This window comes from Saimiri boliviensis, chromosome 6 (assembly GCF_048565385.1).
Source record: "Saimiri boliviensis isolate mSaiBol1 chromosome 6, mSaiBol1.pri, whole genome shotgun sequence".
Lineage (NCBI taxonomy): Eukaryota > Metazoa > Chordata > Mammalia > Primates > Cebidae > Saimiri > Saimiri boliviensis.
Genome location: NC_133454.1, coordinates 21,858,030 through 21,873,428, shown reverse-complemented (window position 1 = coordinate 21,873,428; position 15,399 = coordinate 21,858,030). Strand labels below are relative to the sequence as shown.

At 43.4% G+C, this 15,399-nt stretch overlaps 1 protein-coding gene across 3 annotated transcripts in view; it reads right to left on the bottom strand.

The window, feature by feature from the left end:
- Positions 1–15,399, bottom strand: part of TENM4 (teneurin transmembrane protein 4) — a 3,045,593-nt gene that overhangs the window by 858,832 nt on the left and 2,171,362 nt on the right. For all 3 annotated transcript variants that reach the window (XM_074400388.1, XM_074400391.1, XM_074400392.1), the window contains one exon: positions 8,291–8,449. The gene's annotated coding sequence lies outside the window, so the exon portion shown is untranslated. The remainder of the gene's footprint in view (positions 1–8,290; positions 8,450–15,399) is intronic.

Genomic DNA, 15,399 nt, shown 5'->3' with positions numbered 1-15,399 from the left:
GAGATATTCATATTTATATGCTTTTCCCCGGTAACTGAACTCCCAATGGCAAAGACGATGGATGTGGCACCATTGCACTCCCTTCCTGCTATCATCTCCACACCCTCCTTTTTCTGTCTCAGGAACTAACACTGTGCCTGACGCCTAGCTAGCTGCTCAACAAAGAGCTGCAGCTTAGCCTTGTTATTATTTTATCCTTATTTAATTCTACCTAATACATAAAGCCACAAAGATTTTTAAACATAAAGAAGTATTAATAACGAATGCCTCCCAAAATAAAGTAACTCTTTATAGCAACTTACTGAGTCAGTATTATCACACGTACAAGCTATACTCAGATAATATGCATGTCAATTAAAAACAGGATCACCTTTTAAGAAGGTCTGAAGAGTTTCCAATGTGAAGGGCATACTGCGTATGAAGGCATGCCTGATTTTCCAGGACAATTCTTTTCCCTATAATTTCACTTTTTAAAATTATTTCATTAAATGTGCAACAGAATAAAATTTTCTATCTTTAAACCATGGTTACATTTTTCATATAAGTTTATCAATTTGAAACAAACGAAACCTTTTTCAGGCCAAAATCAGTCTCTTGACTTTTATCTTAGAGAAATTAAGTCCCCGTAGCCACCAAGCACGTGAAAATCCTCTTGGGAGGACTGGCAAACACATGATCCTTGGCTTTTTTAACCTAGGACCCACAAGACACTCTCCAATCAGTTTTCAAACCACCCATGCATTGAGAGTACACTATGTGTGAGGCACCATACTGTTCTCAATAACCACGAAAGCTGACTTTGATTGTCTCCATTTTATAGGCAAGGGAACTAAGGCTCAAAGCCACATGGTTAGGAGCTGGCAGAGCAAAGTGTTAAGACTCTGCTCCAAAAGCCTGTATTCTTTCCATCACCTCCCTCTAGGTTACTGCTCTGGGACCCTGATCTCTTCCTCTATGCAGAATTCACTGTTGACAAAGCTCCAAGCTAAAAACCATTGCCTCAAAATGACAGAGGAAAATCGAGTTGTCAGATGTGACCCAGAGCGAAGTTCTAATTCAGAATCATTTAGTTTCATATCTGCCACCTGAGACCACAGCCACACTTCTCCTTTCTTACTGAAGGAGAACACACAGACATACTTTCTCAGACTCACCTTTTAGGACCCGCATCTGTGGAGGCCCTGCTGCCATGGGACTTCCCAGTCACTAACATTTAGAATTATACTTGCTACATGACGGTGGAAATCCCCATGCTTACTTACTTAAATAAAATTCCTCTTCTGGATTTTTAGCAAATCCCAGCTTGCTACTCTGCCCTGTGCCTGCATCTCCAGACCCACTGGGCACCCTGGGAAGCCAATGTTCAATTTCTTCTAATGATGCAAGAGGTAGAAAGAGCCCCTTGAAGCCCTAGCTACTTGATAATATTCACAGAATTTTATCCCTTGCCACAAGTCACACCCTATTTTAATATTAAAAACAAACAAACTCAAAAATGCTGAAAAAGTCAGTATCTGATCTCTGAATAGGGAGGTACTTCTAAGGATAATAAATGGAAGAAAGCATAATGAAAGATAGCAGTAGATTGACTACATAAGACTTAAATTTCTGTACGCCAAAAAATTCATTAAAAAATAAAAGGCAAATAACACCGAGAAAATATTTTTAACAGAGTGGAAAAGACCTAATATGTTTCATAAAGATGGGTCTTTTATGAAATGATGAAAAAATAGCAGAAAAATGGACAGAGGGCATAAATGAAAATTCATAGAAGAGTAAAGACAAACAGCTAATAAACATGAAAAAGAGTTTCATCTCACTAATAATCAAAGAAATGAAAATTAAAACAATATTAAAGAACTAGTTTTTATATATCAACATGTCAAGGGCAAAAAATAAAAATAATTCCTAATGTTTGAGATGTGAGAAATGTTTTTACTTTTTTCAATTTGATATACACAAGCTCACCTCTCATTACTGTTCAACTTTGCATTTCTTTGACTATAAAACGTTTTAAAAATATTGATGTTCCTTGACTTATTGATTCCAATCTAGTAATCTATGCTAAGGAAATAACCAAAGGTGGGAACATGACTTATGTACGTTTATCACAGCATTATTTACATTAACAAAAGTTGGAGTGTTAGACAACTGAAATGTCCAGGAAAAAGTGTTGGTTCATAAATAATAGTACATGTATTACTATGCATGCACAAAAATTGTTATAAATATAGTTGCAGTGACATTGGAAAATGTTCATGACATATGTATATATACATAGGCACATACACACGTATACACAGTATAATCTTAGCTGCTTAAAATGTCTCCCGTAAACACACCCACAGAGAGGAAGGAAGTTCATAAGTGTGCAACAGTGATTATTTCTTGGCGGAGGAAATATGGTATTGTGGGTGTTATTTTCTTCTTTCCATTTAACTTGAACATTTTCTTTCTTTCTTTTCTTTCTTTCTTTTTTTTTTTTTTTGAGACAGAGTCAAGCTCTATTGCCAGGCTGGAGTGCAGTGGTGCAATCTTGGCTCACTGCAACCTCCACCTTCCAGATTCAAGCAATTCTGCTGCCTCAGCCTCCCGAGTAGCTGGGACTAGAGGTGTGTGCTACCACGCCCAGCTAGTTTTCATATTTTTAGTAGAGATGGGGGTTTCACGATGTTGGCCAGGGTGGCCTCAATCTCTTGACCTCGTGATCTGCCCACCTTGGCCTTCCAAAGTGCTGGGATTACAGGTGTGAGCCATGGCACCCCACTAACTTCAGCATTTTCTATAATGAACATGCATTGCCTTAATAATCAGAAAAGAATTCCAACAAATGTTATTAATAAATAAGAAAAAAATATATATTTGGGCAGCTTGTGTTAAAGGCCCACCAAGAAAGTCTAAACAGAGACCCCTTCCCTGAACGGCTCTGCACAAAGGGTCCATCACATGGTTTAGCTGCCAAGACAGAGTCTGGGGAGATGAGTGTAGGGGTATGAACCTCCCAGAATTAAGCCTGAATGCAGAGCTGAAGTTAAGATAAGCCAATCAGAGCATACCTGGTTATTGTCAGCAAACTTATGAACGTAGTAAACCGTAACATGCATTGTGAATACTTGCTTAAAAGTCAGGTATGACGCACATGAGATGTTTGCTACCACAAAATGAAATGTTGTTAGTTACTATTTGGATGAGTAGAAACATGCCGTTCTAAAAAATAACCTTTACTTTATATAATAATCCTTAAAAAAGATGAAAATATTTTTCTTTAATGTATGTATATCATGGAAAATTGAGGACATATGGAACAGTAGAGACAAGAAAATGATAGTTCTACCATGTAAAGATGACCACAATTCAAATTTTGTAGTTATTTCTACTTTTAGAATGGTATTTTTATTTTTACTGATTTAGTTTTGCTCCTGTTTCCTCCTCATAATTGAGATCATAACGTATTTTGTTTCCAAAGAAATAACTTTTTTTTTTTTTTTGAGACTCTCGCTCTGTTGCCCAGACTGAAGTACAGTGGGACGATCTCGGCTCAGCAACCTCTGCCTCCCAGTTCAAGCGATTCTCTTGCCTCAGCCTCCTGAGTAGCTGCGATTACAGACATGCACCACCACGCCTGGCTGAGTTCATATTTTTAGTAGACATGGTGTTTCACCATGTTAGCCAGGCTGGTCTTGAACTCCTGGCCTCAAGTGATCCGCCCACCTCAGCCTCCCAAAGTGCTGGGATTACAGGTGTGAGCCACTGCACCTGACTAAGAAATAATTTCACCTGTTGTCCCTTAATGACTTTTGCATTGGAAAATAGATCACCAAAATTTAAGGGATTTATAATTCACTGAATGAGTAAGTGAGTGGGGTGGGGGGAAGCACACAATACTGCCTCCACTCACATGAAGGAGGAAGCGACTCCTACTAGAGGTTCACAGAGAAATCCACAGGACAGAATTAATGAGCAAATACTATTGCAAGTGCATTGGAAAATAATGGACCAGGCAGAGGTATTTTTACCACCGAACTTTGATAAGCATATTTTAAAATATTTTAGAACATTTTATACTCTCTTTTTGGGAACGTTGGCTTAATCTGTATGCACACAAACTCATATCCTTGGGTCTTGAAATGAGGCAAGGAATCCAACCATTAGATTGAGGCTCTGAAGGCATCTTACTGGATCTATTTCAACCGTAATAGAAATGAGAACGAGGCCAATTATGGCCTGTATTTTTAAGGGATTTGTGGTTCTCATTTGTATTATCAAATACTTTGTAAGGCTTCTTTGGGCCTAAAATTGCCATAGTCACAGCCAGCTGTGTCCCATCAGCCAGAGACAGTTCACCCCCAAATCTCACTGCTCTCTGGCAAGGAGATTCCGCTGCTGAAATGAGCAGTAGCATTTGGGGATAGTGTTACCCAATTTAAAGCCTTGAGAAATTTGTAAAACTTGAGTAAAATCCAGATAATATTTTTAGTTCTCTCCACCCATCACTTTAGAAAACAACGAGTGAATGAGTTGATGAAAGCAGACAGACACTGAGCAACCTTCTTGTGGAGAAAACAGAGCCCAAGTCGCAAGGACATTACGTTAAAAACAGTGTTAGTTTTGTTCATCCTTTGATCTGTATTTTCTAAATCAGGAATTTCAAATAATGTCAGCATAATAACTGGCACCATTTATCTAGTGCCTCAAGCACTGTGTGAAACCTCCTTTGCAGATATCACCACAAGTAATTCTCTAACAGTTCTCGGTCATTATTCCCCCATTTCACAGGTGATGAAACCGATGTGTAGTGGAAAAGATAAACGTGGAATTCCACTGTTTTTGTTTCTCTGGGTTTTCTGCTGTGAGAATGTAGCCCTTTGATTGGATCTATTCTACAATTACAAAGGGATGATTTTGGTCTTTGATGACGATTAGCTGGAATTTATTATTTATTTTTGTGACCATTTCTGTAAAATCTCAGCAGTAGGACACTGTGGAAATGTGTTGCGTTCCACAGGACCGGAAACCAGATACCGTATGTTCTCACTTACAAAGCAAGCGCTAACCACAGTCCACACGGACGCAGAGAAGGGAACAACGGACACTGGGGCTCCTGGAGGGTGGAGGGAAGGAGGAGGGAGAGGATCCAGAAACTGCCCGTCAAGTACCATGCTTAACCTGGATGACCAAATAATCTGTATACCAAGCCCCATAACACACAGTTTTCCTGTATGACAAACCTACGCTTGTACTCCTAAACCTAAAAACAAAACGAGTACTTGACAAAAACAAGTTTTCTTTTTTTTTTTTTTTTTTTTTTTTTTTTTGAGACGGAGTCTCGCTCTTGTTACCCAGGCTGGAGTGCAATGGCGCGATCTCGGCTCACCGCAACCTCCGCCTCCTGGGTTCAGGCAATTCTCCTGCCTCAGCCTCCTGAGTAGCTTGGATTACAGGCATGTGCCACCATGCCCAGCTAATTTTTTGTATTTTTAGTAGAGACAGGGTTTCACCATGTTGACCAGGATGGTCTCAATCTCTTGACCTTGTGATCCACCCGCCTCGGCCTCCCAAAGTGCTGGGATTACAGGCTTGAGCCACCGCGCCCGGCCCAAAAACAAGTTTTCTTTACCCCCTTTTGTAACATCAACAGCTAGTATGTATCGGTGGTGGAGGCCCTGTGTAATACAAAAATTAACTGGGCGTATTGGCAGTCGGGAGTGCTTGGCATGCACTACTGTACAGTATATCCTCACCACAACTCTACTGATAGAAAAAAAAAAATCAATAAACCAACATACTAACCAAAACTTGTTTTTCAAATGAGGAAGCAGAAGCATAGGATGGGTAAGTGACCTTCCTGTAACATACAGCTGGTAAGCGACACAAACAGTTTGCATCCTCCTCAGTCCACGTCCCATCTTCAGCCACCAAACTGTGATCTTCACTAATCAATAGGAACCCCTCATCATGATATTACAGAATTTAGAGCAGTAAGGTACCTTAAGAAGCTCCTTATAAGGAAGTACATGGAGGACAGGCACAGTGGCTCATGTCTATAATCCCAGCACGTTGGGAGGCTGAGGTGGGTGAACCACTTGAGGTCAGGAGTTTGAGACCAGCCTGGCCAACATGGTGAAACCCCATCTCTACTAAAAATACAAAAATTAGCTGGGCGTGGTGGCAGGCGCCTGTAATCCCAGATACTTGGGAGGCTGAGGCAGGAGAATTGTTTGAACCCAGGAAGGGGAGGTTGTCGTGAGCCGAGATCGTACCACTGCACTCCAGCCTGGGAGACAGAGCAAGACCCTGTCAAAAGAAAGGACGTGGGCAAAGTGATACAAAGCCCAGAGAGGCTAATGATTTGTACTGGGTTACACAGTGAAGGAATGACAGCAAAGACTGTCTGCTCCCAATTCAGTGTGTTAAAAGTAATCACACTATCAGGCCGGGCGCGGTGGCTCACGCCTGTAACCCCAGCACTTTGGGAGGCCGAGATGGGTGGATCACGAGGTCAAGAGATCGAGACCATGCTGGTCAACATGGTGAAACCCCGTCTCTACTAAAAATACAAAAAAAAATTAGCTGGGCATGGTGGCGCGTGCCTGTAATCCCAGCTACTCAGGAGGCTGAGGCAGGAGAATTGCCTGAACCCAGGAGGCGGAGGTTGCGGTGAGCCAAGATCACGCCATTGCACTCCAGCCTGGGTAACAAGAGCGAAACTCCGTCTCAAAAAAAAAAAAAAAAAAAAAAAAAGTAATCGCACTATCAACTGGTAAAAGTTTATAGTCACAGGTGAATTTTGTTAGTAGCTTCTTGACCGTCAATTTTCATCTTCTAAGAGTTCTGTGTGGATTGCTCAGCATCTTACCCATACTAATTCCTTCATGTCAAAGACCCCCATCAAGGGTACGGTGTCAAGTGCTTTCCAAAGGGGCAAAATCCCTGGTATTCTATACTCTCCCTTCATATGCTTGACCAAGTCCCTGGGCTTCATATCCTTGTACAAGGCCCCAAGAACCACAGGTCCATTTAGCGGCACGAAACAGCCCGCTTCTACTGATGGCAGGCATCTGTTGAACCACTGAGCCAAGGCGGAGTTTCCGTTTCCTCCCATTTCTCCTCCCCTGCAGCATGCTTTCGTGCATTCCCAGCTCCTCCAGGGATCACCCCACCTGTGACAGGGGCTCAGTACTCAGAATCCTCAGGTTGGAGCACAAGAGAAGAAAAACTAGAAATAGACAGAGTGCTCTGTCTAGCATCGTCCTGAGCACTGCTGTGAATAATAAAGGTCGAACATCCACGTCTGCAACTTTGCATGGTTCCCGAAGTCCCTTCACGCTCACCCTAGGCATTTCCCCAAGTGACAGAGAGCAGCAATAAACCACAGCTTGGCCTTTCTGTACAGCCCCTTGGCTGGGCTTCAGGAAACCTCTGTCTCCCTTAGTGCTTGCTAGAATTGGCTGGAGAACAGTCCTTGACTCAAATAACTGAAAAATATACTTAACACCACATTGATTTTCCATATAATTTTATAAGCACAAACATTCTCTTTCATTTCCTGACAAACAACTATATTCCCCAAAGTGTCCAATAAAAATCAGTAATTTGCACATCACTATCTTTGTCAGCGGCTGTGGTTTGGAGTTAGTCACCAAGACCAACGTCTTTCTCCTGCTGCCTGTATCCCTCTGTACCCTCTTCCCCTAACAAATGCCAAGGTTGAACTGGGGCATAAGGGCGAATAGCCATGTAGACGTTCCTGATGCTGTGCTCAAAGCCCTTTGCGGAAAAAAAAAACATAATTTTCAAGCAATTCTTGATGGAAAAAGAAAACCAGAGGCAGACACGAAAGGTGCTACACTAAACACTGCACTGTTTCCGCAATTCTGAGATCGCACATAGGCTGTGCAGGCCCACTCCCCTCAGGCTCATCCCCAGCTGTGAGCCGGGACAGATCCTTCTGGTGCAAGTGGGAAGCTGGGATCATTAATTCAATGACTGACAAATGTCTTAGGCCAAACAGGCACCCGACCTCCAGTGGCAGGTATTACTCTAAGGTTGCATCATAAGACAAGGAATGGCTAGAGTGAAAACGGAAAATGTAAGTCGTAATTCCTAGGAATCTTCATGCTGCTCCCTTTCCCCCTCGCGGCAGGAACACAGCGTAGTGTGTTTCTTTTTACGTGCCCTTCCTAACTTCCAGGACAGCCTTTCCTCCCAACCAACCTCTCCTCTCTTTGAAACAGCGACCCAGGCTGAATGCGGCAGCAAAGAAATAAAGAGGAACGTGTTGATTTCTCACCCAGAAGTCTTGTCTCCTCACAGTCCTTTAGAAGCTCAATCCTCAGGAGACAGGGCACTGGGGACTTGAAATACCGGTTTGCCACAATCCCAACCAAATCGGCTCCCCGTGCTGAGAAGGGAGAAGGTGTCAGTCATTCAAAATCCATCGTGGCTGATTCTAAAGCGGAAAAAGGAAAAAAGAAGCAAAGGAAAGCATCGCTCAGCAATGGACAGGCAGAAGCGTTAAGAGACTGAGCTCCTCGGCAAGCAATGCCATAGCTCTTTCAACCTGGACAGAGCCAGGACCACGGGCTGGTTGTGACAGAAAGTGTGTGTTCTTGCTTAGTGTTTGGGTATTGTTTTTCTTCCTCCCTCTTTCCCTGAGCCCTGGCACTGGGGAGCGTGGAATGGCTCAACCTGTTGTAATCAAACATGTGGGTTGCTGCTTGTTGCAAAGATATTGCAGCAGCCTCTTCATTAAAGGAGGCTGTTCTTAGATGCTAAGAATTAACGTCTGTGGTTGCCTGCTTGTGCTCTGGGCTTGGTGTGGAGTGGGGCGCTGGGTCGGAGTAGAGAGTAGGACTCGCTCTGTCTGGAAGCTCCCTGGAGCAATGACCCAGAATTCTCACTTGCTGGAGCCAGTGGGCTCATGATAACCACCTCCCTGTCTGAATCTTAGGAGATGTAGCAGATCCTACAGGTGACTCCAGCATAGGCATTATCTATGCACAGCTGGGCCCTAATCTTGAATCCCACCCCAGACCACTATCATCAACTTGAATGCTATCTCCTAGAGTCTCGGTGGGCCCTCTGAATCCTGTGCTTTCTGATTACAGGGTGTGCTCAGGGGGTAGTGTCATGTGGGAAAATGGAGAAAACATTCATTCACCCATTTGTTGGCTCATTCACTCAGCTAGTCACTAATTGCTGCATGTATGGATTCATCAGTTCATTCATGTATTCATTCATTCCTCCTTACATGAATGCATTTATGTATTAATTTATCCATTCACTCTCATGTGCTCATTTGCCCACTTAGTATTACTAATTCGTATATGTATTTATTGAAATTAATTTACATGTTCATTTACATTATTATTTATTGACATAGTCATTCATTTGCCCATTACTACACGCATGCAATTCATGCAGTCAATTAATGTGTACACACTTATTTTTGCCTATGTGGAAAAAACGCATTTACTTTTTCTTACAAGTGCTTGTTTCTCCATCCATCCATCCATCCATCCATCCATCCATCCATTTATCCACATCCAGTCAACCACTTCTAAGTTCATTTATTCACAGATATGTTGTCTATTAGCTTACATGTTCATTTATTTATGCACTTATTATTTTAACTCTTCATCTGTTCATGTTCCACACACATCCTAAGTGCCTACGATGTGTTTGGTACTGTGGGGGAAAGAAAATAAAGAATCGGGCACCCCTCCTGTCCTGAACAAGTCAAACACAGAAGACCTATCCTCAAGAAATCTAACACAAGAATGTGATGGATGCCCTATGAGAGGGGCAGAGGAATGTGACGAGGGAGATTGCAGGGAGAGCCGAGGGCCCCAGGCTGCAGCTGGGAACATTCGAAAGAACACTGGGCTTGGCTTCAGCCTCACTGACATGGTCTCAAATCTTGCTCTGCCACTTGGCACTGGTTAATTAACCTTTCTGAATCTCAGTCTCCTCCAATGATGTGGAGCGCATTGAGGGGTTGGGAAGACTAAGCGAGGTCGCTGATGCGAGATTAATGAAAGCGGTCTGGGGCTCTGTAGTGTTCCTTTTTTCCTTCCTACCCCTCTCCATGTATTTTCTAAACTGTGTCTGCAAGTCTGCCTTTACCTACTCTGGGGGTTGGGCAGGGGAGAAGGGGTGAAGCCCAGGGGTGAAGCTCCCTCGGCTCACAGGGAGCTAGTTGGAGGGGCTGAGGAAGCCAGAAGTTAATCTCTGAGAGGTTTCCAGACCCTCCCCAGGGCCCCTTGAGAAAGGCTGAGGGAAGCTGTCAGTCTTTCAAATGTAAAACCTGCCTAGTGAATTGGTCAAAGGAATCTATTAACATAGGATTTGCACAAACCCTCTTCACCGGGTGAAAGGGGATGAAGGATTTTATAAAGAACAGAATGGGATCAGGGCCCAGGTGGCACCTTGGGATGGGATGAAAGGAGGGGGTCTCACTGGTGGGGGTGTACACCTCTCTGAAGGCCTGTGGTTCCATGGGGAGAGGGGAGGGAGTCTCCATTTCTCCATCAACACACTCTGTTGTCTAGACCTCATGTGGATGTTGGGTGTACATTATCCCACTTGTTTCTTGCAGTGGCCACATGAGCCAGGTATTATTACAAATGAGGAAACTGAAAGGTTCAGCAGTTTGCTCAAGGTCACATCATTAATAAGAGGCAGAAGCAGAATTTAAATGCAGGTCTGTCTGATTCCAAAACCTCTGCTTTGATCCACGATAACAGGCTTCCTCATGAAGGTTTTCCACCCTCTGTAGCCTTTTCTAAAAGCTTATGTAAATAGGGTACAAACGGTCACTGTCCAAAGATTTTTTTTTTTTTTTTACTAACTGAATCCTAAAATGTAAGCAGAAGTAGGCCAAATCTTCAAGGGAACAAATGAGAATTTTTATTTTAGAGTCATATACAATAAATGTGTACAGTATATATTGTTTTTATTTTTATTTTAAAATATTTTTAGCAGTTGGGACATAAAAATATGACACTAAACATAAACAGCTTCATGGTTTCCCATTATGCTTCAAGGCAGGGGGCCTGGGGCTGTGGCTGTCTTCACAGGACCGGTTTCACAGCCCAGGCTTGCAGAGAGAAATCAAGAATGTGACAGGTTCAGAGCTGCTATTCCAGATATGTGAGTCCAAGTATGGTAGGGATAAGAGGCAATGAGAGTCCTAGGCTAGAATTAGAGAAGGCCAGTGTTATGGGCTGGTCTGTGACCCCCTCCAAATTCATGTGTTGAAGCCGTAACCTCCAGTATGTCAGAATGTGACTGTATTTGGAGATAGAGCCTTGAAAGGGGCAATTAAGGTAAAGTGAGGCCCTTGAAATGAATTCTAATCCAATCTGACTGGTGGCCTTATAGGAGGAGATTAGGACACACAGCGGGACACCAGGGGCGTGCATGCTCAGAGACAGGATCCTGCAGAGGCAGCAAGGGGGGCATTCATCTTCTAGCCGAGGAGAGAAGCCTCAGCCAAAACCAACCCAGCTGGCACCTTGATCTTGGACTTCTGGCCTCCAGAAGTGAGAAGATACACTTCCGTTGTTTGAGCCACCCAGTGGTATTTTATTATGGCAGGCCTAGCAATCTAATCCAGCCAGGGAGCATATATGGTGGCCAGAGGAACTTGGGAGGGATTAGAAACAGTGGCTACTCACACTCAACAGGGAGGCACTGCAGTATTTTAACAGCGACTATAACCATGCTGGGGCATACTGCTGTGTTGGCTCTGAGCAAGTGTGGTCTAAATAAAGGGGGAATGGCTGTAGGTGGGGTGACCCTGTTCAGAAGAGACATTCCCAAGAAAGTGGAGATGCAGTGTGGCATTGTGAGAGAGACAGGTGGGGGTGAGTGGCTGTGAGCACCTGATATGCTTAGGATTTGTATCCTCATCCAAATCCCCCAGAAGATCCCCCTGGGCCCAGAATCAAGTGTGAAGGATGCATGAAGACACACTCTGATGAAGATAGGGAGAATGGGAGAGAAGATGACAGCAGGATTTGAGTAGGTGACAATAGTCTGTAGAAAGCCCAATCCCGGTCAGTGGTGGGGAAAGCTAGGAGGCATCCTGATTTCTACTGCCAAGCCTGCAAATGGCTCAGGAATTGGCAGCTTAAGGTGTATCTGGAACTGAGGAGAGGAGAGTGGTTAGATCTCTAGAACTCTCCCTTGTTTCACATTTCTGGGAGATTCGTCCTCCCCTACCTGGGGTAAGCTGGAGATTTATTTTCTGGAGAGGGTGAGTATATTTGTCTGTTCTCACACTGCTAATAAAGACGTACTCGAGACTGGGTAATTTACAAAGGAAAGATGTTTAATTGACTCACAGTTCAGCATGGCTGGGGAGCCCTCACAATCAGGGCAGAAAGCAAATGAGGAGGGATGTTACATCTTACATGGTGGCATACAAAATCAGCTTGTGCAGAGGGACTCCTATTTATAAAACCATCAGATCTTGTGAAACTTATTCACTACCACGAGAACAGTACAGGGGAAACCACCCCCATGATTCAATTATCTCCACCTGGCCCCACCCTTAACACATGGGGATTACTATAATTCAAGGTCAGATTTGGGTGGGGACACAGCCAAACCATATCAGTGAGCAACAGAATTTCTTTGGGCTGAAGGACACCAGGTACGGTTGAGGCAAGGCACCTGATATGATTAGGATCTGTGTCCCCACCCAAATCTTATGTTTAATTGTAATCCCCAATATTTGAGGTGGAGCCTGGTGAGAGGTGATTAGATCATGGGCATAGAGTTCTTATGAACAGTTTAGCACTGTCCCCTCTGTGCTGTTCTCATGATAGTAGGTGAGTGAGTTATTATGAGATCTGGTTGTTTAAAAGTGTGTAGCTCCTGCTCTTGTCAAATAAGACAGGCCTGCCTCCCTTTCATATTCTGTCTTAATTGTAAGTTTCCTGAGGCTTCCCCAGAAGCCTAGCAGATGCCAGCATTATGCTTCCTGTACGGCCAACAGAACTATGAGCTGGCCGGGCGCGGTGGCTCAAGCCTGTAATCCCAGCACTTTGGGAGGCCGAGGCGGGTGGATCACGAGGTCGAGAGATCGAGACCATCCTGGTCAACATGGTGAAACCCCGTCTCTACTAAAAATACAAAAAATTAGCTGAGCGTGGTGGCACGTGCCTGTAATCCCAGCTACTCAGGAGGCTGAGGCAGGAGAATTGCCTGAACCCAGGAGGCGGAGGTTGTGGTGAGCTGAGATTGAGCCATTGCACTCCAGCCTGGGTAACGAGAGCGAAACTCCGTCTCAAAAAAAAAAAAAAAAAAAAGAACTATGAGCCAATTAAACCTCTTTTCTCTATAAATTACCCAGTCTCAGGTATTTCTTTATAGTAGTACAAGAATGGACTAACATAGCACCCCACTGAACAAAGGATGTGAGTATATATCTGTATACAGAAAGCCAACGCCATCCCACTGCCAGCTCCCAGCCACAGGTTGTATGAGGTTCCTACTGCTGCTGTAATGTCCATAAGCTTAGTGACTTCACTTTATTATCTTACAGTTCTGGAAGTTAGAAGTTCAAAATCAGTTTTAATGGCTAAAGTCCAGGTGCTGGTAGAGCTGTCTTTCTGGAGGCCCTGAGGGACAACCTATTTCCTTGCCTTTTCCAGCTTCTAGAAGTTGCCCACATTCCTCAGCTCATGACCCTTCATCATTCAGACCTCTGCTTCTGTAGTCACATCTTTCACTTGGAGCCTCTTTCTTCCTTCTCATAAAAGCCTTTGTGATAACAGTGGGCCCACTGCATAATCCAGAATAATCTTCCCATCTTAAGAGCCTTAACTTAATGACATCTACAAAGCCCCTTTGACATGTTAAGTAACATATTGTTAGGTTCCAAAGATTAGGACATGAGCCTTTTTGGGGACCATTATTCTGCCAACAACACAGGGTACTGGAAGGATCTTCTCTGAAAGCCTAGTTAATCTGACTCATTCCAAGAAGAATCAAAGGGTCTAACATTGGAGTTTCCAACACTGGCTTGGCTGGCTCTTCTGCAGTGACATTCACTTTGATAAGCCTCACCTGCAAGCTCAACTGGCTTCTCATCCTCAGTTCTGAAATACCAGCAGACATCTGAGGAGAGCCACTGGCAGGGAAGATGGAGACCAAGACAGAGAAAGGAGACTTGGGGAAGATGGAGTCCATGTAGGGAGCAGAACAGTGAAAAGAAAAACTTTCAGGGAAATTATACTCATCAGAAGCATTGGAAGATGAGGTTGAGATCTCTTAGGAAATAGTACAAATCAAAAATTAAACCAGAATGCAAAACAAAAGCAAGGAAGTGAAAAGTATGAGTGAAAAAATAAGCAAATCAGAAGATTGATGTAGGAGATTCTATATCTAAATAATAAGTGTTCCAGTAAGAAAAACAGAAAGTGAGTAAGGAAATCATTAATAAAATAATTCAAAAATGTTTGCAGAATTGAACAGTATGAGTTCCAAGATGTAAAGGACCACTGAGTGCCTAGAATAATGGATAAAAATATAGCCACCCAAGACACATTATTGTGAGATTTCGTAACTCTGGGAACAAAGAGTTTAGAAGTTTCCAGAGAAGAGTAAGCTCAGACAAGAGTTGAAGAATCTGAAAGTATTCCAGCTGCTCACTGGTAACACTGGAATCTGAGAGAGTGGAAAAATATCTTAAAAATTCTTTAAAAAATGGGATAAAAACATTTTTAGATATTCAAGACTTCCACAATTTTTATTTCTCATATACTTTGTTTCAGGAAATTTTGGAGAATGTCTTCCCCCCCCAAACAAGGAAGTAAACCAGGAAAAAGCAAATGATGTGAAACTGGCAATATGGGATTGACTGACTGATTGATTGACTTTGAGATGAGGTCTCATCTGTTGCCTAGGCTGGAGTGAAGTAGTACTATCTTGGTTCACTGCAACCTCTATCTCCTGGGCTCAATCGATCCTCCCACCTCAGCCTTCTTAACAGCTGGGACCACAGACATGTGCCACCGAACCTGCCTAATTTTCTTTTCTTTTTTTTTTGGATTTCTGGTCGAGATGGGATTTCACTATGTTGCCCAGGGCTGGTCTCAAATTCCTGAGTTCAAGTGATCTGCCCACCTCAGCCTCTCAAAGTGCTGGGATTACAGGCATGAGCCACTGCACCCAGACCAATATGGGATTTAATACAGGAGAGAGGAGAAGCTGAGGGGAGGCAGGTGTGCTTCAGGCATAGAGGGCATCAGTCCAGATGGAGACAGTGAGAACATTGCAGAGGGATTCTGGACCCTGCTCTCAGCTCTCCAGGCCAGGGGGCTAAAAGGAGACTTTTCTCCACCAGTAGATGAGTCTACAGTTGCTTTTGTTGCCAGATATTGCCTAGAT